The sequence below is a fragment of the Fukomys damarensis genome, unplaced genomic scaffold (genome assembly GCF_012274545.1).
Source record: "Fukomys damarensis isolate Sample0158 unplaced genomic scaffold, DMR_v1.0_HiC HiC_scaffold_35, whole genome shotgun sequence".
Classification (NCBI taxonomy): domain Eukaryota; kingdom Metazoa; phylum Chordata; class Mammalia; order Rodentia; family Bathyergidae; genus Fukomys; species Fukomys damarensis.
In genome coordinates this window covers 54390485-54413373 of record NW_022900947.1, presented here as the reverse complement: position 1 = coordinate 54413373, position 22889 = coordinate 54390485, and positions in this window count along the sequence as shown.

Genomic DNA, 22889 nt, shown 5'->3' with positions numbered 1-22889 from the left:
ATAAGCATCTTTGACTCCATGTCTTGCTTTCTGGGCACTTGGGTGGGGATTGGATTCCCTTGGCTCAGGGTGGCCCTACCCCCAGCTTTCACTGGGGGGTGCAACCTAAACCAGAGCTTTGATGGATTAGAGCCTCATGTGTATAGCTGTCTCAGGATACGCTCGTGCCTCAACTAAGTACTTCTCAAGTAAACACTTTCTGAGATGTCTGACCTCAAGGTTCCACTGCACACCACTCTCAAGGAGTCTGTGTGGTGGGCCTGTACATGTGTCAATTTATTGCCTGAGCTTTGTACTTTCCAAGTAAAACTTCAAAATATAGATGGAGTAGTCCACAGCTTATGTGTTGTCAAAAGCTGCAGACTCAGTACCATGTGGAAAATGCCAGGGCTTCCTGCTTGCATCCTCAGGCTGACTGGAGGGACAGCTTGAGCTACACTGGTTCCATCTGAGCTATTGCTGGGATGCAATGGAATCTGAAGAAACAGAATCTTGAATGATCCTGGGCAGTCGACTCCCAAGTCCCACATGTGTCCTGAGCCTCTCATTTGAAATTATTCTGCCCTGAAGGCCTTGTCCATCTGGGATGTGATGTGAGAAGTAGTCTTAAAGATCTCTGTCTCGCTTATTCTTCCATTACCTTGAGAAGGAGCACCCAGCTTTCTTCCATTGATAGTAATTTTTAGAAAATCAATTGGTAGCTTGGCTATGTCCCTGATTTTCTCTCTCAAGCACACATTTTTAGTCTATGTAGCCTAACCAGAATAAAAATTTTCCAAATTTTTACATTCTGCTTCCCTTTTAATTATTGCAGATCTTTAGTTCATTCTTGTCTGCTCACATTTTACTGTAAATAATATCAGGAAGACATGTGATTCCTTCAAAACTTTGATTAGAGGTTTCTTCTATAAAATACTGCTTAATGAATTCACCTTCATAAATTTACCTTCCAAAATTATGGAGATTTGAACAAAATTGATCAAAAGTCTTTGAAATGTATAACAGGGATGGCTTTTCTTCCAGTTTTCATTGTGATATCCTTTGCAATCTCTTACCTGACCACAATGTCTCAGACTGTCCATATTTTTAATACCATGTAATGAGCTGGTATGATCTGGGCTCTTGTGTATGGCGAGAAAGAATTTGCAAGTGTATACCTGGTATCATGTGGCCAGCAGCTACATTTACTGAATAAATGGGAAGTTATATTCAGGGCAAGTTCACACAAACATAAGATAGGGTACAAAAAGAAAAATGGTGTGAGGGTGATAGAAAAGCAAAAGCATTACATGCAGTACACAGCACATCGAAGCAGCAACAGCAGCCCCTAGATAAACCAAGGTTTTAGAATTTAAAGGATATGCACTCTGAATCTCTAAGCGTGACCTGGAAATTTGACAGGATTCTGTGTTATCTCATGGGCTTTCAAACACATATGCTTGTCTCAGAATTCACTGTGATCTTAATCACATTTATGATATTTAGTACATATTTATGAACCCTTAATGAGGTTGGAGTAGGGTGAAGGTGACTGAAGGGAAAGCTAAGAGATCCAGCATACCTGTGCTCACCTAGAGCATCAAAGATCTCCTGGGTTTTAAAATTTTGTTTTCCACCTCTGTTGAGAAAATGGTTGTTGTTTTTTGTTTTGTTTTTTGTTTTTTGTTTTTTTTTTTTTCCTTTGGTTTTTTGAGACAGGGTCTCACTATGTAGTTGAGACTGACCTGGAACTCATTATGTAGTCCAGGCTGGTCTTGAACTCACAGCGATCCTCCTGCCTCAGCTTCCCCAGTGCTGAGATTACAGGCGTGTGCCACCACGCCCGGCTCTGTTGAGAAAATGGAAGGAAGGATAGCTATAGAGTATTGTTTAGAATTAAATAGGAGGAATGGAGTTATTTTTTTTTTTTTTTTTTTTTTTTTTTTTTTTGCACCTGGGATCAAACTCAGGACCTTGCACTTGTGAGGCAGGCATGGTGCCACTGAGCTAAATCCCTGGACCCCCACTATTTCTAACTGTACTATATTTATAACCATTCCCATCACAAACACTCAAATACTCTCCAAGAAGACTAATACTCCCTGTACAGATTCTCTCTCGGCCCTCAACATAATCAATCTTAATCCTTTCTATGAAACTCTGCATTTTTCTAGCATATACTTCAAAACTTTTCTAGCCTGTATCAATTATCCATTTGCAAAATCATTTGCACATTTTGAGGGAATTACTCTAGCAACAATCTACTTTTGAGCAGCAAACTCTGTTTTTGTTTATGCTACTAAAAGGAGATACTTAAAGCTATATAATTTATGCTCAATATAAAATTGTTTCTCACAGTTCTGGTGACTTGAATGTCCAAGATCACTGTGTCATGTGTCTGATGACGGCTGCATCTCTCTATTTCCAACAAGCTACTTTGTTGTCATATCTGTATATGCACTTCAAAAAGAAGTGTGAAGTCAAAGGCTTAATTCCACTTTATTTTGTCTAATTGACAAAAGAGCCTTTGTGACCTAACCATACCATTAAAGCTGCATTTCTTAATCAATTGCACCAGCAATTATATGTTAGAACATCAGTCTTGGAGAGAAACAGACTATAGATCAGGTAGACTATAGCGTCTGGATGATTTTGACTCAGGTGAATGATTTTTAGTCACGTCATTGGAGGTAGCCCTATCAGAATGACTTTGATAAAAATTACAAGGCAAAAGGCCAGCGCATATATAACCACAGCAAATACAAGTGTCTGGAACAGAGATTTTGCAGAAGGCAGTAGATCTCAGGCATTATATTTGCAGAATTAAAGATTCTATGATAGGTACAGACACAAGGAGAGCACCAAATGTAGGCCCTCAGCAAAGTACTGCCCTGAGGCCTTTTAGCACCAACCCTAACTATCCTCAACTGGAGTGTAAGAGCCAAACATTCTCTACTGGGAAATGTCCTTAAGGCTTTTTAGACATGGATTGGCAAAACAGTATTGACTGTTTATAAACTGGAAAGAAATTGATTTTCTTATGTGTTACAGAAATTAGTTTCCCACAAGTAGTAGATCTACTATCCCAAAATTTATTCCATGCTCAGGGCCCCAGACAGAATTGTTGAAAGACTAACTTGATCAATAAGGTTCTGCACATAAACTCAGTGGGATTTTCCTCTCTCTGCTAGTTATTGCTTTGCTTAATTAGGAGAAGCTTTGATGGATTCCTCCATGTACAAGTTGTGCGTCAAAAATAGAAAATGCTAGGAAGTTGTGCACATGTGAATTAAAGTTTACGAGTCATGGTTGAATGTTTAACTGTATTGTCAGCTTTGCTGGAATATGGATCCCAGTTATTGGTCAAACAATAGTTAAATGCTGCTGTGAAGATATTTGGTAGATATCACTAATATTTGTAATCAGTTTACTGTAGATTGAACACCAAAATGTGAGTATGTTTCTTATCATCATTTGCAAGTCTTAATAGTCCAAACAAACAAACAAAAGTAACTAATTTTCTCAAAATAAATTGTTCCTGAAGAACAATTTGCATTAATACTTCCTGAGTTTCCAGACTGGTGCCCTAGATCCAAGCTCACAGCATCAACCCTTGTCTATAGATTTCAGACTTGTCAGAACCCACAATCACAGAAACAAGTTTCTTCAGATAAATCCTGTTATATACACATGCATTCTATACATGAATGTGTATATATGTGCACGTAATACATATGTTTGTATGTGTGTGTCCATAAGCACTTACATACATTTGCATGAACATATATTCTCTTGATTCCATTTCTCTCATGAAGGCTAACAAGTTAACATGGTACTTGGCTGATTGGTATAAATAGCTGGCATCCTGGAAATTTTAAAATTGGAAATAATTTTTCCTTTTCACAGATAACATTGAATTTTTGCAGCAGTCTTGAGGAACATCAAGTATTGGGTGCTGGAAGTATGGGTGCTGTTCTGAAGCTTATTTTGTTTACTCTTGTTTCCTAAGTGGCATGGGGGTGTAAAATGGTTGTGTCCCTGTTTTAAAATAACTTACTAGCTGTGTTGACCAAAGGGTTAAAATCCTCAGCACTCAAGTTTTTCTGCTGATGCACTCCTGCTGGCACACACTGAACAGTCATGAGGCACTGTGCTAACACAAGATAAACATAAATATAAGAACTATTCATTCCTCCCAATGAGCTAATGACCCATCTTTCCTAAGCAAGTTAAAGCATGCAGATGTTATCTGCATCTGAAGAGCCTTTTGTGAGGCCTAAGCAAAAAGCCTGGACAGTGTGCACTTTGATGTGCTGCTTTTCTTTCAGTATGGGTGTCTCAGAAATATTTTAAAAAATAGGATATTCTGTGAAGTGCATTTCTAAGATATTTATATTTGCTCTGTTTTCATTCCCTTATAAAGACTCCAACCTTGCACCTAGATGGTGATTGTCTTCTGTTGGAATCTCACCCACTGTCTTGACAATGTGCTATGATCTGAATAAACCCTCATTTTTCTTATATTTTTTGTTCACAAATTATTTTACTGCCCATATTGTAGGCCTTCCATAAGCTCTGACAAGACACCAGTTCTGTGGTGTTTTTCATGTGCGGCACAACATAAACTTTCCTTAGATCTTCTGACACCCTGAAGAAACAGGGTTTATTCAAGTGATTAAAAATTTGTTGGCAAATGGTTCAAGAATCCTTAATTTTACTAAAGTAACAAGAACCTAGGCTGGCTATCAAAAATTTAGAAATTCATGAAAAATGTGTTGGATAATGGTGAGACTTCGTCCCTGTTTTTATTAGTAATAATTGAGACAAGTGCTGCAAAAGCTGTGTTCAACTGCATTGCCCTCCTTTCTAAAAGCTATCTGGCCACTGAGGTACTCCAGTCAGCTGCTGCAGAGGCAGACCCACCACCTGATCTAAGGGCCTTCTCTAGTACAAAACTCTTTACAAAGAAGTCTGAGTGACTGCAAAGGCAGGACTGCCTGTGTCTAACAAACAAAACTCATGCCCTCCAACCTGGTTTTACTCAGCAATAGGATCATTTAGCTTCTAGCCTTTACTTTTATGTCATTTTTTAACTTATTCCAACTTGGGGTCGGGGAAGAAGAAGGGTTATTTTATTGGTGTCTGCTTGAAGACCTTACGATCTGGTTTTTATAATTACAGTATATTTTCAGACTCTTCCAGATATGATTATTAAAATATAATCTCCATGCTCGTCACTTCCTTCTCTAATAGAAGTTATGGTCACATTTATAATACTAGAAATTTATGAAAGTAACAAACCTAGCTAATTAGCTATTTCAATGTTGTCTTATTGATTAGATTATCTTTTATCATTGATTTAACAACTGTATCTTTATGTCACATATCAGACATACATATGTACACAATTGTAGTTAGATGAAAGAAATCTAAGGTAAAGATACAATCGTAACTTATGATATATTAGTTTTATATATACTTATACAGACATGTATATGAATATACAGTGTGTTTATTGCCTTTACTGTGCCAGATTCTTTGTCTTTGAAAGCGAGTCATATTTATTAACCTTTTGTGTTTATTTCCACTGTGGATGATGCATTTGTACATAAATAATGTAATAATTTAATTTAATTTCTGTAAAAGACAATGTAGTTTATTGCTGTTTCTTCACTTTCTAGCACAGAAAAATCACAAACTAAATATTCAGTAAACGATCATTGACTACATTCATGAAAGCTGGTAAAGCTGTACACAAATAGAAGTTGCTGATTTGATTGTCTTAGTCATGTTCTTCATTGTTGAGACTCACTATCCTACCCCTGCAACTGAAAGGAGATTTATGATGGTCACATCTCACTCTGTGGTCAGCCTGCTCTGAAGAGGAAACGGCTCAGCAGAGGGGCTTGGGAGAGAAAGAACTGCCTACCTCATAGCATCCAGGAGACAATCAGGGAAAGGAAGAGCCAGCAAGAGATGTAGTACTTCTGCCCGGGTTGACCTTCTGCCAGCAAGACAGCTAGAATGCCCTATAACACCTTTCAGATACACGAGGCTTTGGAGTCCATTTTAGATCAGAACCATAGTAATGACTATGAATAGTATTCATATATTTTAATGATTCTGAAATAGGAAATCTTGCTTTACTTTTGTAAAGTAAATCTTACAATTAGAAGTTTTTTAAAAAAAATTTTCATTGATGAGAACAATGATCAAGTAGTCCTATAAGTAGGAAGGTGTACTTTTTCGGTATATGGGTATGGGTCTTATGAAAAGTTGATACTGGTATATGGTTCTTATAAACTGTTTCTCTTATGGAGACAGAAGACTAGATGATGGCAAAGGTGACCGGGAAATTCACTGTGACCAGTTCCAGGCTTTCCTCATTTAACAACTAAGCTCTGGTCCTGCCACTAGTTCATTAAATGAATTAGTAGCCAAATGAGGAATTATACGTTGTATGTATATTACAACATTCAGAACAAAGAAATGGTCAAAAGAAATTCCAGCTTGAGGACTTTGATTTATTTGCATATTCTTACAAGTAGTACAATACTGTATAACAGAACAAAAAAACTACAGTGTGCTGTATTGTATCAGCAAAAATAAGAGTATAGAATAAGCAAGGTGTACTGTCCAATGAAAAGACACAGAGGCTCTATAAATAAGGTTTGAGGACTGTACAAAAGAAAGACAGGTTGTAAGTCTGAGCAGCAGTAAGTGTGAACAGTGCCCTTTGGTCAAAAGTCTAAACAGTCATTGTAGAGGTAGAGTGCTAAACTAGGAATATCTCCAATTAGAAAATCCCACGATGCATGCACAGAACAGTTCCCAAAGTCCTGCATGTGGATGGGGTGGCGTAGACCTAACATCAGCCTGATGACTGGGTGCTACAGAAAGAAAAGTCCATATTGAGCTCTCTGGCACTATGTGCTTTCATAGTTGCCACACTTCAACTAAGAAGAATACTTATTTTCCTGCTTTTACGAAGCCCAAACATGCTCTGTAGAGCCTGTTTTGTTTTGTTTCCTACTTTAGTAAAACATTGCTGCCAGTTGTGCTTGTCTTGAGAAGTTCTTTAATCATGGAAATCACCTCTGGAAGGAGACTCCAGCACCGTAAAACTCAATACCACTATTAGAGAAGTTCTTAGTTGCTTGTAAACATAGTGAATTGGTGCTTGAGTTTTGATTAATTTTACTTTTTGAAAAAGAATCTGAATATTTAGTTGGGAATATTTAGGCTACAGTTTAACTCAAGTCCCGCTACTTTTATTTGTTGATTTAGAACATTTCCCTAGGCCCATAACAGAATTTAGTTTTTTATTTGTCCAGTAAAACTCTACTAAACATTTTCTCTGAGTTATATATTCCCTATCAAAGTAATATTTTTTGTTTCCCTCCTTTGGTACTGAATTCATTCATTTATTTGAAGCTGAGATCTACTATTTTGTTAAATCATTTGAAATTTTCCTTGCTATCAATCACACACATGCAAAACAAATAACAGTTTGAAAAATAGTAAAGTACAAAAGTATAATGAATTTAGTTTTTCAATATAAGAAAGTAAGGTTAACACTGAGTGTTCTTAACTACCAGCTACATGACATTGGCCAGTTGGATAGCATGCTTGATTCTATTCCCACATTGCAGAAAGTATTCCATAGCATTATAAGGGAATAAAGTTGAAATACTAACAATATATAAAACCACAAATACTGTGTGTAAAAATATGTAAAATGTGTAACTGATATTAATAGCAGTACTTTTCAAATTGTCCAAAAAGTGGCATATAAAGTCAACACTACTGCAAACTTTTGATTGTGATGTTCAAATCACAGCCTTGTTAATTCTGGTAGGATGGTGTTGGCCAGGTAATCTAACCTGTCTTTCTCAGTTTACTTTTCTTTAAAAATGAGTGTGATTATGGCAACTACTCTTGAGACTATAATGAGAATGAAATTAGCAAATTTATGTCAAACTCTTAGAACTGTGATTTACAAGCACTAGGTCTCAAAAATATTAGATATTACTTACCTTCATGAATATCACTTCAGAGAGTGAATATGGTTTCTGTGGATTTTAACTAGCCAGGCACAAATTTTAACATTGAAAACAACAGAATCTTGTCTAAAAGCAAGCATGAGACATTTGTCTAAAACCAGTATGGCATAATGCAAAACATACATGCCTATATGGCAAGTGGATTTTGAATAAAAGAGATCAATTTTGAGCATCATTCTCCAGCTACTTATCTATTCAGTGCAGGAAGAAACACATTTGAAAATAATTTATTGTCAATGCTACACTATAGTGTTTTGTATCAGGAATGTCCCTATAGGTTTTAATGGATTGAAATATAACTTTAACTTTTAGTATGCAAATGAGAATTCCAAAGTCTTTACCAGGAAAATATGTTCAGATGTTTCATTTTCAAAGAGAAGGAAAGAAAAAGAATCTTAAGGTAAATAATGTAGAGAATAGTGACTCATACTGTACTTGTTTGTACAAATCCATCTATGGTGTGAATACCATGGAATGTGAAAGTAAATATGATTTACCAACTGTAAAGTTATGCTTAAAAACTCCACAGGAAGAGAGAGAGTGAAAGTCTGGCCTGTGTCCTCCTCCCTTATTGGGCACCTTATTGAGCTCACCATTCTGCCATCATAGGTACACTCAGTTTAGAGCTTTGTACAGAGACTTTTCCCAGACTGTGAGAGCATTTCTATAAGAGTGACAATGAAATACCACATGATTTGGTTCCCAATAAATAATTCTATACACCAAGTTGAAGACTTTTATGTAGATCCTCCTAAGAGTGAGTGAAACTGAAGGAAGTAAACAGGAATCCAATGTTATGTTTAAGGCTTTTTAGGCACAAAAGAAGTCCTTCGTCCTGAAAGACAAGAAGAAAATTTCGTTATTCTTTTCCTGAAGTGAAAATAATGTTAAAGAACACAATGCCACTAAAGAAGTATAAATAATTTACAAACCGATTGCATGTATATTTTGTCATTTTATCTTGATCTGATTCCAAGACCTAAGTTACTTGCACTGTCAGAATACAAATCAAAATGTTTCATTTTATACATTATAAAATGAAAACAATTTCTTCTTTGTCTCCCAGTTTGCTTTATTTCAGAAATCAGGATATTCTTCCTCCGTTTCACCACAAGTTATTTTTAAAAATCCCCAAAATTTTATCCTATATTCCCAATAAATTTAAATATAAACTCTATATGTAAAAAATCACAAAAAATATTTGAAAATCCTTTTTTTTCTTTAGAGAAATAAGTATCTCCTTTAATTTTAAATGCATTTTAATGAGTTAACTGGAAGTTTAACGGAAATGAAATAATTTGAGATAAAATGCTAATAAGGGCTTTAATGGAATGAAAAACACATTAGCACACTCTCAGGTAAGAAAGTGTGACTGGTGGCAATGAGTAGTGTGAATTGAACAGAAACCCTTAAGAGAGGATGCTTCCCAATATTGCTGAGTAGCAGTATGAACATTTGCAATTCCCTTCCTTGTCCTGTGTTTAGTTTCTGTTTCCTTAGGGAGGAATAATGACATTTGGGCTAAGTGTGACTTTCTACCAAGTCACGCTATCATTAGGAAGAATGTGAACAATTGCGCATGTGATTCTTCCAAATATCAGGGTACCTTTTGGGGACAAAGGTGACTTGTCCACTGAGAAAGGAGATCACTGAATACATTCCAATGAATGCTTTGCTTGGAAGTGAAAAGGAGCATGATTTTCTTGATGTGATTAGACCTCATGCAGGACTTGTGAAAAAAAAAAAATCTAACTAAAAGCAAGAGAGAAGTGAGAAGTATGAATGTAGTGTTTTTGCTTCATTTGGGCTATTTTGCTCCAAGAACACTTATTGCCAGTGGTCAGTAGCAATTGAGAAGAAGGGAAGGAAAACAGATAATGGAAATAAAAAGTAAAAGAAAAATTTAATGAGGAGCATGCAAAAGTACAAATATCTAAATCAGATGCTATAAAGTTGAATATTTAAAGTATCTTTTAAGGATGAGGATTAGTTCAGCAATTTCTGCAATAGACAATAGCTGCTTTTATCTTTGCTTAGAGTTTTGTAAGGAAGATTTATTGTAAAGATACTCTATTGTAGTTTTTTAAAACTATTTGTGTTTGAAGAATGTTTCTTCTTTTCCCAAATGTGCATATTATATGCTATACTGATTCTATTAAAAGTACTACATAATTTTTGGGGGGTATCAGGGATCAAACTCGGGGCCTCATACTCACCAGGCAAGAGGCAGAATCACTGAGATAAATCCCTGGTCCAAACATTTAAAAAAATTATTTTCTCAAAGTGTAACCAAGTCCACACAGGAGAAATAAGTATAATTTTAACATGCTCACACAATTAAACATATGATGATATAACTTTAGAGTAAAAAAGACAAGAAGGTCTATCTGTGGATTTTACTGATCAATTCCAGCAAAATGCTCAGTGATTCACTTAGTGATGAACATACTTGTGTGTATAACGCGTAACAAGTAGCTTTAGAACTTATTGTAACATTTTAGTATTTCTTATGTGAATATATTCATGTATGTACAAAACACATAAAAATACAGTTGTTAAATAGTGCTTTCTGTTATCTACTTTGTAATAAATATACACAGTGGTGCAAGATGCTTTGGATGTAGAATCCAGACAAAGTAAAGTACAGGATACATTTCTGCTTCATGTTGTTGTGAGACTCAAGTGAATAATAATACTCAAAGAATAGAGTGTTAAAATGTTATGAAGCCTTCTTCATCATGAATTTGGAGCCTGGAATCTGGTGACTTGAAGATTGTATTCATCAGAGGAAACTAAGGGACTTCCTGTGTTCCCATGGCTTGGGATCTCTCCTGGCATGATGACTGCTGACAAAAACACCTCTAGGCTTCAAGCAGTAAAAGTGTTTTATAAACAAGGCATCATTTGCATAGATAGCATTTTGTGATCCACCATTGGAGGTAATTCCTCTAATATATTCTTTCTACTGAAGCAGTCACAAGCCTACCCATGCTGAAGAGAAAGTGGCAGGCTCGTTTTATTGATATTTTAAAACTTTCATGATCAATTTTGAAAGCCTTTGCAAAATGTTAGTGATAACTATTGAAAAATCACATCCTGTAATAGTCTAAACATTTATTAGTCTATTCACTGGAATAGCCATATGGCTGTTTTCATTAAAATTATCTTTCCTGTTATTTTATTCTAAATAATAAAATACAGAGGTTTCTCTACAAAAAGATATGGATTATGTCTGTTTAAAAATTTATTATTGAAATCACACAAAACAATATACAAAATTTTACCTGTTATGCAGTGGAGCTGGACGCCAGCTTATTTTTTGCTTGTAGATAAAACAAAAGTTTTTCAAAAGCATTTTGCACCCAGGGCAAAATATGAGCAAGAGTCTAGAGCCATACCACCCTGAATGTGCTCTATCTCATCTGATCGCCAAAAAAAAAAATTTAAAAAAAGAAAAGAAAAAAAAAAGAAAGAAAAAATAGAAGCAGAAGGAATGAAATCTGTAACCCAAATAGAAAAATAAAAATAGCTCTTAGAGAGTGCCAAAAATTAAAATAATCTTTCACTATTCAGTTCATTCTCCTCATTCCCAATGAAACTGGAAGCTTTTGGTGTTACAACAATCATTTCTATTTTTTGCAATTTTAATAGTATAGATCTGTAATACAAACTAAATACAGTGATTATAAGGAAATTGGTACATATACCTATCTCATCTTCATCCTTCTTATTTACCCTTCCCCATTTTTCCCTCCTATTTCTCCATCTCCAGACTCCCTTCCCACCCTTTCAAAGTGCCAACTCTTTCATTTATCAATACTATGTATTTTTGTCTCACTTTTTTTAACTTTCACTATTTAAAATTTTTATATTATTTCTTTTATTAGTTTAAGATTTGTATTTTTCTTATTTTTTAGAACCATGAGATGCATAATTAGATTCTTTATTTGGCATTACTCTATTCTTTTTATGTGTGCATTCAGAGCTATAAACTTTACATTTAGAACTGCTTTCATTGTGTCCCATAGATTTTTGTTTATTGTGTTTTCATTTTTATTTGATCCTAGGAAATTTTTAAAAATATTCTCCAATTGCTTCAGTGATTCATTGGTTATTTAATAATGTATTATTTAATCCCCATGTTTATGTAGTTCTGGAAGTTTTTTTATTTTAAAGATTCCTAGCTTCATACTACTGTGATCTGATAGTATGTAGAGTTTAATTTAATTCTTTTGTATTTATTTAGGTATACTTTTTGGCCTAAGATATGTTCTACTTTGGAAAAAGTTCTGTATGCCTCTGAGAAAGATGAATATTTTGTTGCGACTTGGAGAAACACTCTGTAATCTATTTGTTGAATAGTATAGTTTAACTCTAAAAGTTTTTGTTGTTGTTGTTGTTTTTTTTTGTCTGTTTGACCAATTGTTAGTATGCAGTGCTGAAGTTCTCTGCTATGATTGTACTGGTTTCTTTCTGTCCTTTTAAGTTCAGTGATTTTTGCTTCATGAAATATATAGATATTTACAATTTATTTATTCCTGCTGAATTGCACACTTTACTAGTATGTTGTAGCCATCTGTCTCTTCTGATAAGTTTGTTTTGATGTCTACTCTGCCTGAAAATAAGGTAGTCCCTCTTGTTTTCCTTCTGTGGTTGTGTGGAGTATCATTTTCCATCCTTTTACTATCCGTCTATGTACTTCCTTTTAGATGGATAAGGTGTCTCCTGCAGGCAATATATGATCGCATTTTTTTAATCCAATTTGCCTGTCAATGTCTTTTGATTTTAGAATTGAGGTCACCAACATGAAGAGTAATTATTGTGAGATGCTTATTGAATATTGTCATTTCATATTTTTCCAGTGTGGATTCTTTTGTTTTCCCTTCTTTAAAATATTGTTCCAATTAGATATATACTATTCTTTGGCCACTTTGGTGTTGGTGGCTTCCTTGTCTCTTGTTAGAATTTCCTTGAGTATTTTCTGTAATGTTTATTTAATGGCCATTCATTTCCTTAGGACTTTTTCATCATGAAACTTCTTATAAGTTTTGGGTCATTTGCAATAAAACTAAAAATATTAAAATTGAAAAAAAATCACTGTCTTCTTGAAATTTAACAAATAAATGACTGTCTTCTGAAATCTGCTTTTAGGATATGCAAATCTCATACTACTACTTTTAAAATGTCATTCCTGGGCTGGGGATTTAGCTCATGGCACCGCACTGGCTTTGAAAGCATGAGGTCCTGAGTTCAATCCCCAGTACTGGAAAAAAAAAGTCATTCCTTTTCACAAATATTTTCCATGCCTAAAGGAAATGTGTTACTTTCTGTCATATATAAGAAATGAATTCAGAATTGATACAGCCATCCTTACATAAAAGATTTTAAGAAGGCAGTGATCGAGATCTCTAAATAGTGACAATGCAGACTAGAAAAATGTGCAGAGTTTTCTGCCCCTGCTTTTGTCACTACCATTTTGTAGTCAAAATGTAGTGAAATGTGAAATGCATTATCACTGTCAGTGCAGCATAATACCAATTTTGAGTTGCCCGGAAAAACTCACCTTCTGTAATCGTTCTTTCTTCACTCATAAGTGAAGGCAGCATCACAGAACTTTGGTGAGGATTCCAGAGAAATTATGTAAAAGGACTTTAAAAACTATAGTAAACCACCTCTAACCTTTAATGGCTATGAATGTAGTCCTTAAGGCTGGATTTGGTTGAAAATTTGTTCCATGCTAAGTGATTTATCTGGTTTTACAAAGTGCTGCCTTCACTTCAATTGTGCCTGATAGTGCTTTTCAGACCTGATAATAGGGTTTTCATGATTTTTATTAAATAAAATAAAAATAATCTAGATGTATTTGTGTCTGTTTTTTTATTTTTACATAAATATGTAAAACACACACATATATGCATACAGATATGCAAAACCAAGGTGAACGTTCACAACATATTTATTAGGAAATTTTACAGCTATTCTGTAGCCACTAGTTTATTTGATATCTAATAAGAAAAGCCTTTCCAGGTCAAACGACTGCTTTTCATGAGTTCAAATAATTATATAAGACTATTAAAAGTTCAACCTGAGTTTCTCAGGAACAAGTAGGACCCATACCCATGTTGCTTAACATAATTTTAGATAGCTAACTATCCACTTTACTTTAGAACATTACACTGTGCTACCAGATTATTTTGCCTATCAAGATGAATTGTCCGTTAATTTATTCTTCTTGGCTCAGACTATGAAGGCAGAATGGTTTCTATCTAAACTGTATTTTTTAAAAATTTTTATCAGATGTTCTAATGGAGAGTTAAGTTTTGAAATAACTTTTACTATTATTACATAAGACTTTATTGTCAATTCTAAGAGACAGAACAAATAAAAATGTAATTATTAAAAAGAAAACAGTTGTGACTTAAAATGTTTTGCAAAATGAATCTCTGTCCTTTTTTGTGTGAAAAGTCTACTTTATACTTTAATAGACATAAAGGATTATCTTGTGATTTTTTTTCCCTTTTACAAAAGGCATGACTCTCACTTGCCATCCTAAGTACCAGAAAATAAATGCCAGATGATCACCTTTCTAAGCTTAGGGAGACCACTGAACTAAAAGGAAAGCCTATTAAGTTTTGTATGCTTTTTCCTAATGTCAGCCGATTGTCACATTTGTGATTATAGTCAGAGAAGATTCAGAGCCAGGTGTAAATGATAAGACAACTCCTGTGGAGATATTTTAATCATAAAGTTTCTTTCTAAATGCATTGTACCACATTTTAATATCTATTGACTAAAATACCATTTAAATAATTTAGTGCTCTAATTTTATTTTGGCATTGCATGTATCTTTTGGGCTATTATTCATTTTATATTTTAGTTTTCAGGAATGTTTACTTGAGCCTGTTTCTTTTGTGTACTTACCTTAAAACTGATATTATAGAGACCAGATCATGTCTGCAGGGACCTATATAACATTTTCAGCACTTGTTAAATTATTGACAGGGCATTCTGTTTTCAGTGTAAAAGCATTCAGGTGTGAGCTTTTGAGATTTTTGTGATGTTATCTTATTCATATTTATAACACATTTGAGTGCTCAGTGTGCCTTATTCTGGTGAAATGTATGGAAACATTGCTACCTCACTGCCTGCACAGGGTCATTCTGCAAGGATACATAAGTGAGAGGAGAAAGAGAGATTGTAATTTTACAGTAGGTGTAGCTGAGAAAATATATATTGCTATGGAACCAAAAAAATAAAAGATATTAAATGTCAGGAAACTGACCCATACATACTTCAACCAAAGAATATTGTCTGAGGATAAGAAAAGAACAAGAAGGCCTGATCATAAAAAGAAACAAATCTAAACTAAACTACTTTTTTTTTTCTTTTATTGAGTTTATTGGTACATTTAAGGTATACAGCACAATTACATTCATTATTGGGACCTTGGACCTTTACATGACAGGTCTTGGCTCTCATTTTTTCCCCCTTGTCTGTGCCCTCCCTTCATCCCCTCCTCCTCTCCCCATTTACAAACACTTTATTTCCATTTTTTCATTTTCTCATATTTTTTTCTTTTCCCTTATTACCTTTCCCCTACCCTTCCCATTTTCCCTACACCGTTAGCCCTTTTTTTCCTATTTCATATGGTCAATTATATCATTAGGATCTTATGTACTATTACAGTTTTTCACACCAGAGAAACTATTCAATATTTACATGTGTGACATTTATTTCACTTAGGAGTATAAACTAAAACTAAATTAAAATAATCTGTTAAAGAACATTTAGGCTGGACATTAATCCTATCCTCATTCAATATTTTGAATCTAGTAAAAGTGATTTTAATATAAATGTTGGAAATTGCTGATTATCGTTTTTTTAAAATTAATTTTATCAGTACATTTAAAGTATACACTATAATGACATTCATCTTTTGGAAATTAGCATCATTACATAAACCATCTTGGTTCTTATTTTTTTCCCCATTCCCTTTCCCTCCCTTCATACCCTCCACCTCTCCCTATCTACAAAGACTTTGTTTTGGTTTTTTCTTTTTCTCATAATAATTCCATTCTCTTCTTTCTTTTTCCCTACCCTTCTCATTTTCCCTTCTGCTTTCTACCTTTTCTTCCTATTTCATATTATCTATTATACCTTTTAATCCTTCTTTACACTTTCAGTTTCTCACACTAGAGAAACTATTCGGTATTTACGCATATGAGTTCTATTTATTTCACTTAAGCGAAATAATTCACATCAATGTGCATTCATTTATGTATAAATGTCTCTAGTTTCTCATTCTTTATGGCTGGGTAATACACCATTTTATTTAAAAGTCCACATTTTCTTTATCCAGTCTCCCATTGATGGGCAATTGGGCTGTTTCCAAGTTTTAGCTGTCATGAATTGTGCTACTGTGAACATGGGTGCACATAAATCACTACAGTTTGATTCTCTATTCATTCTTTGGGGAAGATACTCAGCAGGGAATAGCTGGTTCTCTATTCTGAAGACCACAGCACTGTGAAAAAGGAGATTGAAGAGGAGCTCAGAAAATGAAAACACATCCCTTGCTCCTGGATAGGAAAAAACAACATAGTGAAAATGGCCATGTTTCCAACACTGCTATATAGATTCAATACAATCCTAATTGAAATCCCAGCAGCATGCTTAGCAGAACTAGAGAAAACAATCCAAAATTTCATTTGGAACAAGAAGAGACCTAGAATAGCAAAAGCAATAAAACTAAGGTAGGGGGTGTCATAGTCCCCAACTTGAAACTATGCTACAAAGCTACTGTGATAAAAACAGCATGGTACTGGCAAAGAAACAAACCCAAGGATCAGTTGAACAGATTAGAAGATGTAGAAACAACTCCTGACATACTCATCCCCCTCATCATTGACAAACAGAACTGAAGAACTGCAATATAGCATAGCAAATTCAGAGTTTGACCTAAGTGTAAACTCCTTGTCTTCTCTGGAGCTCAAATCATATAGTGAGTTTCTTCCCTTTGGAGCTATTAAGTGACACAATGTGATAAACCAGATTTATGCTGATTTCCCTCTGTTATACATTTTCTGGAAAGGACAAAATACCTTCTTAAGATCATTAGTCTTAATATCAGAATAATTAAAATCAAAAATATAATTTCAACCAACTCTTTAGATATTTCATGTCAAAACAGTGTCTTCATTTATATATAATTCAATAACAAAATAATCTGAAATTTAACCTCTGTAGTTTAAGAACTCCTAACACTGGTCATATTTCTTTGTGAATGATGTGGCTTTGACACTTATGTTGAAACATGTGTGTAACTAGCAGCATTAGAAAGTCAATGAGAGTCATGCCTCTCATAAGGGTTGCCGTTCTTCCAATCCCCTCCTCAAAAGCCTGAAAGCCATCCCTGTCTCATGAAAAAAAAGGCATTTGTTTCATTCTACCTATGTCACATCATCTGAAGACATTTTTCACTTCCTTTAGCAAGAAAAGAAGGGATTACATAAGTAAGAAAACAAATTTTAACCCTTCTTTTAATTCTAGGAAACTTGCTGCTTTAAAAATACAGCTTTGTTTAAATACATGTTTATTTTATATGGCATTTGTATTATATAATAAATTGTGGCATGCATTGCATAGTTACTCATATTTCATATGTCAAAACAGAATATGTTCATTTATTGTAAATTTATATTCATGACAGCCTCAATATTTTTTGATTTTTATTTTACTGATGAGGAAATTAAGTACTGTAAATGTCAAGAAGCATAATGTTAAACTTGGATGTATTAGCATAATTGATTTTAAAATCAAAATTATTTTCAGATATGTTAACTGTAGTTTACTAAGCTGACTTGCATTACAGGATTGTATGTACTTTTCTAATTGTCCACTGATGTGCTGTAAACAAAGAGTGGGAAAGAACTGTGGAGTTTCTTCCATTCAGCAAGGAACGTGTGCACAGTAAGATTCAATACTACATTTGCAAAGTTTTATGTTTCTGTTCTATATTGATTTTTTTGATTGACTGGTTAGACAATGCTAAGGAAAGTAATGTTTGCCATCTAACAGCATTTACCAGTAATTAAGAGTAAATTTAGAAAATGTAAAAGTAGGTGTCTATAAAATCTAGTTTATATTTGAGAAATATACATGCCTATTGATAAAATGGGGGACCCCAACTGTCAGGCACTAGTCTGACAGCTGGACTTTAGAGTTGGGGGACAGGTTTCACTGAGCAGTTTTGCCCAATATTTCTCTATACTCTAGAGAATAAGTTGAGCTAGCTCTGCCTGTTTCTTTTCTGCTCTAATCTTCCACTGGTGGAGAGGAAATCTCAGCTCTTGTTATTCCCCATTCTCACTTTTCCAGGTTGAGAATGATGATTCAGGGGCAAGTTGTCCCAGCAACTCACTGTGAGCATGAGAAAAAAAGACCTCCTTTCCTGATCTCATTTCCCAATTTTTTCTACCTTTATAGAGGTATGTAAAATCAGAAAGGATCTCTAAAGAACCCATTTTTTCCTCCTAAGATACCTTAAGTCCTTAGAAAATGAGCTCTTGACAATGCTGAAGGTAGAGAAGTTATTTTAGATAAGGAAACATACTCCATTTCTGGGTCATATGAGACATAAAGATTTGCCTGTCTAGGAAAACACATAAATGTAATGTCCCCACTAAGTGCCCTGGGCAATGGTCTTCCATGGAAGACTGCACCTGTGATGAAAAGAACTGACTACTGGGTGAAACCAGAGGAAGCTATTTCTGTAAGCACAATATGTAAGGGACAAAAATACATTTAGTTTAAGGGAGAATCCTCCTGTCTCCCCTTGTAGGTCTCACTTATCATTTAAATATGAGAGAAAAAAGACTTTTGCTCATAAATTGCAGACTAAATGTTGATAAGACAGGCAGCTAGATTCCCTTCCAGAGACAGATCTTTCATTGCATGAAACTAGTGAAAACCGGGGTGACAACTGAGGGATTCTGGCTGGGGCTACTCTCTGGCAGATACTTGTAGGTCCCCCAGTGGAAGCTGGGTCCCTACAGCCTGAATGGGTAATCAGTAGAAAATCTCTGCATATTTGTTGACCCCTAACTGGACTCCTCAATGAGGTGAAAGGTAATCCTTTAATTAATACTGATAAATACATTGAGGTCTTTAGGGGACTTACCCAAACCTACAAATTAGAGTGGAAAGATGTAATGTTACTTTTAAATCAAACATTGACTGCTAATGAAAAACAAGCAGCATTGCAAGCTGCCACTGCACTTGGAGATGAATATCATATTGTTAATTTTAAAGAGACAAAACATAGGCACCCTGGAAAACAACTGGTTCCGACCAGAGCCCAAGGGGTACCTACACAGAATCCCTACTGGTCTACTGATCAGGAGACCGAAATAGGAAACTTTTTCAGATGTGCACTTTTGAACTGCTAAAAAGGAAAAGATCTAAGCCTTTCAATTATTTTTAATTAGTGACTACAAAACACACAAAAAAAGAAATCTGCCTTTTTAGATTGCTTACAATAGGTGAAGAGTAAAAAGGGAAAAGAAAAAAATGTGAGAGAATGAAAAGATGATAATAAAGTATTTGTATATGGGGAGAGGAGGAGGGGGTGAAGGGAGAGCAGAGGTAAGGGGAAAAAATGAGAATCAAGACTTGTCATGTAGAGGTACAAGATCCTAACAATGAATGTAACTGTACTGCATCCCTAAAATGTACCAATAAACTCAATTAAAGCTGGAAAAAAAACCAATAGGCATTGATAAAACATACATACTTGGCTTCTGAATTAATAGAAGCACAGATCATTCTTAAGAATAAGTTTATTTCACAGTCAGTCCCAGATATTAGAAAAAATTTCAAAAGATGGCTTTTGCTTCAGACAGCTCACTTGATACTCTAATAAAATTTGCTTCCTCTGTATTTTATAAACAAGAGCCGGAGGAGACCAGGGAAGAAAAACAGAGGGACCGGAGAAGATAGTCTTAGCAGAAACTTTAAAAGAAGTAGAATCTGTGTCTGATTCTCAGGGCTCCAAGACAAGCTCAGTGAATGAACCTATCTGCTACTGCTATAAAAAGCCAAGCCACCTTGAGAAGAACTGCAATGCAAGGCTCCCTGGACCATGCCCTCACAGTAAAGGTGACCACTGGAGACTGGACTGTCCTCTGAAGTGAAGACCCAGAGTTCAGACCTATCCTTGCAGCTTGTCCAACAAGACTGAAGGGCTCTGGGGCACTCCTTACCTTCTCCCTGGGGCCAGACTGTTATCTCCATGGAGGAGTCCCAGGTAATCATGACTAGAGAAAGAAAAGAAACAAACCTATTTCTGGACACTGGTGCCTATATCTCAATCCTTCTCTTTAACCCTGGCCTTTCTTCCAACCGCCATACATCAGTGACAAGAGTCACTGGAGAGGAGTTACCTTGCTATTTTTATCAACCCTTAGGTTGTAACTAGGATGGCTTTCTCTTCACCCATTCCTTTTAATTATGCCTGAAAGTCCAGTACCTCACTTTGGGAGAGATATCTTATCCTGTTTAAATACCATAATCTACATGTACCCAGATCAGATACACTGCCCGACCCTTGTAGAAACAGAAATAAATCCTGAAGTGTGGGCAACTAAAGGTAACACAGGAAGGGCAATCAATGCTGCCGTGATACAGATACATCTCAAATATCCTACAGTTTTCCCTCACCAGAAACAGTACCCTTGAGGTTAAAAAGAGTTATTGCTTGTGATTGAAAATTTAAGAGCATAGGGTTTACATAAAGCCTGAAATAGCCCATGCGACACTCCAATCTTGGGAGCCCAAAAGCCCAATGGGGAATGGAAGCTAGCACAAGACCTTAGGCTGGTAAATGAGGCAGTTGTGCTAGTCCACTCAGTGGTACCTAATCCACACACTCTCCTCCAATCCCATCAGATGCCTGTTGGTTAGATCTAAAATGATGCTTATTTATTTATTTTTCATTCCTTTACATTCAGATTCTCAGTTTCTCTTTGCATTTGAAAATCCTCATGACCAGGTCTGCCAACAGACTGGGACTGTGCTTTCAAAAGGATTCAGACACAGTCCTCACTTTTTCAGACAGGTGCTTTCCCATGACCTGGCATGGTTTGAATTTTCTCAGGTCACAGTCTTACAATATGCAGACTATATACTGTCATGCATCCCCACAGAAAAATTCCTAGCCAAAGCACTGGTACTCTGCTAAATTTTCTAACAGACCAGAATTATATAAGGTTTCTAGATTTAAAGACTAACTTTGAAGTCTTGAGGTAAAATATTTAAGCTTTATCATATCTAAGGGAATCCAAAGACTAGGGAAAAAATTAAACCAATCCTTTCCTTCCCACAGCTCAAGACCCTAAAACAGCTAAGGGGATTCCTAGTAATCTCTGGCTTTTTATCAGCTTTGGATATCAGTGTTTAGTGAGGTGGCCCCATCGTTTTATCAGTTTATAAAAGAAATGTAAAAGACAGATACACATATTTCAGCCTTGGAAACTGATGCCAAAACTGCATTCTGGAAGCTTAAACAATCACTTGGAAATGCCTCTGCACTGAGTTTATGGATAGAGCACCATTTCAATCTGTATGATGATGAAAAGTGGGGGATGGCTTTAGGAGTCCTTAAGAAGGATCAAGGACCTGCCCAACAGCCTGTAGAGTATCTAAGTCATGAATTAGGCATTGGAGCAAAGGAATGGCCTTCTCTACTTCTTAAAGAACCAGCCATTCAAATAAGGACATGTTCCTCCTTAAATCCCGTCATATTTCTAATGGAGAGGGAGGAAATTGGGACTGACGGACATGACTGTGAACAAATAATTTTCCTACATACACAGCCTAGGAAGACTTATTAGTCACTTCCCTTTCTGATCCTGTCTTGACCCCTTACTGTGATGCTAGTTCCTTCATGGGAAACGGGACAAGAAAGGTAGTAACTCTAAATTAGACACTTAAAAGTTATTACTGGCTGTTCCTGGTGGAAACAACTGTTGGCTATACTCATAATAGTCTTTTTTGGTCTTATTGTTTGGCCCATGTAAGCTTAACTCTCTTTTTGGCCTTGTCTCCTCTAGACTTAAAGCTATATGCCTACCCATGATGGGAAGGCCTAATGCCTATCAAACCCCTTTAGACAGATCCCCTGGAGGATAACTCTGACTGATGATCAAAACTTCAACCCCTTCTATCCAGAAGTAACCAGAGTGGCCATCACCCCTTGCCCTCTCATGGCAGTTTGGAAAGGGAAATATTATAGATAGCTGAGCTAGGTAGAAATATTATAGGCAGTCACATAGGTTTAGGTCCTCCAGAGGCTTAGGATAAAAGTAAAACACACCGCAGCTGCACCAGAGACACATCGGCTGAAAATCAGCCCTCAAGATGAAGGCAAGATAACCAGCTCTATATACTCCCACAAAGCACAAACCCTGGCCCTGACAAAGTCTAGATAGTCATCAACCACCCTGGTGGGTGAACAAAGAATTTTGAACCCACCATTTCCTAGGAGAATCTTTGTTCTTTTTATCCACACTTGTTATGTGACTTGTTTCCAATTGGACCACCATTACCTAAGTGACTATACTTATAAACTTATCAGTTGATCATGGAAGTGGCCCACATTGTACCCACATAGATTTCACACTATAAAACTCCTCTGTAAAGTGAAGTCCCTGGGCCACCCACTCGTGTCCCTCTTCTGCCCATCAGGAGCTTTCCTATCAAAAAATATCTCCCTACTCTCAAGCTCCATTATTCCTAGGACTCAATTTTTGATATCAAGAGAATAATTCAGCGTGTCATACAGCTAACAGG